This window comes from Aethina tumida, chromosome 8 (genome assembly GCF_024364675.1).
Source record: "Aethina tumida isolate Nest 87 chromosome 8, icAetTumi1.1, whole genome shotgun sequence".
Classification (NCBI taxonomy): domain Eukaryota; kingdom Metazoa; phylum Arthropoda; class Insecta; order Coleoptera; family Nitidulidae; genus Aethina; species Aethina tumida.
The window spans coordinates 4,543,823-4,547,847 of NC_065442.1; the positions used below are offsets into that span (position 1 = coordinate 4,543,823).

The following is a 4,025-nucleotide window of genomic DNA, read 5'->3' on the forward strand; positions in this document are numbered from 1 at the left end:
AATACATGATTACGTAATTCTTCACTGGAGTATTCACAACCAACTTCGTACAGATCGCTATGGTACTGGTACTGCAGAATCTAGCTAGGTTTTAACTACACTACAACTGTTATATTTCGCATATGCGCGTTAGGCATTGTGTCCTTACATGTTTATTTAATATTATTTCAGTACGTTATAACCTAGAATATTGATTTTTATTTAGTGTGTAACTGTTTTAAACTAAATAGGATGCAGAAATATACAGTAATTATATTGGTACATGCTTATATAATACCATACCGTCTATTGCGAACGATTCATTTAGAAATTACCTCTACCACCGCAGTACGAATATACCAGCATTGGTATTTCTTTAATTAAGCAATGTATAGAATGGATTTCATCCAAAATTTTGCGACAATGGCTGTAGAAAATCGATACTGAACCCTTTTATTTCGACACAGATTGTCATAATATCTAAAATATAAATATAATAAAAACATGCATAATGAAATTGTCATATTGAATCATCTTTCTTTAACTGAAATATTTAAAATTGGAATAACAACAAACAACATAAAGTAATTACCTTGATAAATAAAAATATATCTTATTTAATTGTGCGTTGAATAAATAAAAAACTTCAAAATATTTGTCTAATAATAAATACATAGCTGAAACTATTGCAAACCTTAATCGATAAGAAATTGTTTCATATACTCTACTAATTTATATATAATTTCTCAAATTTTAACTAAGAAATGCATTTATTATATCATCCTTGAAAAGTATTTGATTTTTTTTGTAAATATAAAATGTAAAATGTAAAATGTAAAATGTAAAATGTAAAATGTAAAATGTAAAATGTAAAATGTAAAATGTAAAATGTAAAATGTAAAATGTAAAATATGTAAAATGTAAAATATGTAAAATGTAAAATGTAAAATGTAAAATATGTAAAATGTAAAATGTAAAATGTAAAATGTAAAATGTAAAATGTAAAATGTAAAATGTAAAATGTAAAATGTAAAATGTAAAATGTAAAATGTAAAATGTAAAATGTAAAATGTAAAATGTAAAATGTAAAATGTAAAATGTAAAATGTAAAATGTAAAATATGTAAAATGTAAAATATGTAAAATGTAAAATATGTAAAATGTAAAATATGTAAAATGTAAAATATGTAAAATGTAAAATATGTAAAATGTAAAATATGTAAAATGTAAAATATGTAAAATATGTAAAATATGTAAAATGTAAAATGTAAAATGTAAAATGTAAAATGTAAAATGTAAAATGTAAAATGTAAAATGTAAAATGTAAAATGTAAAATGTAAAATGTAAAATGTAAAATGTAAAATGTAAAATGTAAAATGTAAAATGTAAAATGTAAAATGTAAAATGTAAAATGTAAAATGTAAAATGTAAAATGTAAAATGTAAAATGTAAAATGTAAAATGTAAAATGTAAAATGTAAAATGTAAAATGTAAAATGTAAAATGTAAAATGTAAAATGTAAAATGTAAAATGTAAAATGTAAAATGTAAAATGTAAAATGTAAAATGTAAAATGTAAAATGTAAAATGTAAAATGTAAAATGTAAAATGTAAAATGTAAAATGTAAAATGTAAAATGTAAAATGTAAAATGTAAAATGTAAAATGTAAAATGTAAAATGTAAAATGTAAAATGTAAAATGTAAAATGTAAAATGTAAAATGTAAAATGTAAAATGTAAAATGTAAAATGTAAAATGTAAAATGTAAAATGTAAAATGTAAAATGTAAAATGTAAAATGTAAAATGTAAAATGTAAAATGTAAAATGTAAAATGTAAAATGTAAAATGTAAAATGTAAAATGTAAAATGTAAAATGTAAAATGTAAAATGTAAAATGTAAAATGTAAAATGTAAAATGTAAAATGTAAAATGTAAAATGTAAAATGTAAAATGTAAAATGTAAAATGTAAAATGTAAAATGTAAAATGTAAAATGTAAAATGTAAAATGTAAAATGTAAAATGTAAAATGTAAAATGTAAAATGTAAAATGTAAAATGTAAAATGTAAAATGTAAAATGTAAAATGTAAAATGTAAAATGTAAAATGTAAAATGTAAAATGTAAAATGTAAAATGTAAAATGTAAAATGTAAAATGTAAAATGTAAAATGTAAAATGTAAAATGTAAAATGTAAAATGTAAAATGTAAAATGTAAAATGTAAAATGTAAAATGTAAAATGTAAAATGTAAAATGTAAAATGTAAAATGTAAAATGTAAAATGTAAAATGTAAAATGTAAAATGTAAAATGTAAAATGTAAAATGTAAAATGTAAAATGTAAAATGTAAAATGTAAAATGTAAAATGTAAAATGTAAAATGTAAAATGTAAAATGTAAAATGTAAAATGTAAAATGTAAAATGTAAAATGTAAAATGTAAAATGTAAAATGTAAAATGTAAAATGTAAAATGTAAAATGTAAAATGTAAAATGTAAAATGTAAAATGTAAAATGTAAAATGTAAAATGTAAAATGTAAAATGTAAAATGTAAAATGTAAAATGTAAAATGTAAAATGTAAAATGTAAAATGTAAAATGTAAAATGTAAAATGTAAAATGTAAAATGTAAAATGTAAAATGTAAAATGTAAAATGTAAAATGTAAAATGTAAAATGTAAAATGTAAAATGTAAAATGTAAAATGTAAAATGTAAAATGTAAAATGTAAAATGTAAAATGTAAAATGTAAAATGTAAAATGTAAAATGTAAAATGTAAAATGTAAAATGTAAAATGTAAAATGTAAAATGTAAAATGTAAAATGTAAAATGTAAAATGTAAAATGTAAAATGTAAAATGTAAAATGTAAAATGTAAAATGTAAAATGTAAAATGTAAAATGTAAAATGTAAAATGTAAAATGTAAAATGTAAAATGTAAAATGTAAAATGTAAAATGTAAAATGTAAAATGTAAAATGTAAAATGTAAAATGTAAAATGTAAAATGTAAAATGTAAAATGTAAAATGTAAAATGTAAAATGTAAAATGTAAAATGTAAAATGAATTTTAACTGAACTAATTTTAAATCTATACATTCCTATTTACTGTCCAGGTCCTTTCGAAGTAAAAAAGTAATTACACATACTGATACGCCATAATTAGTTAAATATTTATTATTTTCAGTAATATTATGTCATACTATTAAAAACTGTTTTTAAAATGACAATTAAATTTCTTCATATATATTAAAATATATTGGTTTATTTGAAAATAAAATTAAGGTTTGTATAGATTGAACATTCATCAATGGACTAGATGTAATTAATTCCAGCTTACCAGACTTAAAATGAGATAAAGAAACTAGTATAATTTAATTCCTATATATAAGCACGTTAACATAGGGTTAAATATATTCAATTATTTTTTAATTTTGTCTTTGTTTAAAATGAAATGTATAGTAAAGAAGGATCAAATATGATGTATTTTCTTATCATAATCAAATAAAAATATGGGCACTAACCTTCAATAATTCACCAAAACAACATTGCTTCTAGAATTTCTTTTTAAAAATCTCCAGTTTAACAGATATATCTTTGCCATCGTCACCTGAAATTAATACTAACTTTACTTTATATATTCAAATTGATAAAATGATATGAACTTAAACAATTTATATTACGTTGAATCTCTCCGTGTTCTTAATTTGGGGCACCTGAAAATTTTCAAGTGGTGTGGGTTCGAGGAAATCAGAATTCTTAATCACTAAAGTTTTATGCACCGACACGTGGTCCTTGGTTTTCCTCAGTTTAAATTAAAAAGTAAACAAAAAATACACACACCATCTCCAGGACAATCAGTATTCCAGGAAATGACGAAGAAATACCTAGAAAAGTTCCCCGACTATCCTCGTGATTGTTCCGATAGCAATTGACATAAGGTATGTATACTGTCCGGTATACATTCTAATATACAGGAAGGAACATACGACAAATAAATCTCGTTTCATTACATTTGCCTCCTTCTCCCTAGCTAGTTAAACAGAAGCTGGG

The 4,025-nt window shown here is 20.1% G+C and overlaps 1 long non-coding RNA gene across 1 annotated transcript; it reads right to left on the reverse strand.

The window, feature by feature from the left end:
- Positions 1–405: 405 nt before the first annotated feature.
- LOC126266375 (uncharacterized) lies at positions 406–3,802 on the reverse strand. The gene is made up of 3 exons (XR_007548780.1): positions 3,644–3,802; positions 3,497–3,582; positions 406–459 (listed from the first exon to the last, which is right to left on the reverse strand). It is a non-coding gene; the product is annotated as an uncharacterized LOC126266375 (long non-coding RNA).
- Between the last annotated feature and the right edge of the window lie 223 nt (positions 3,803–4,025).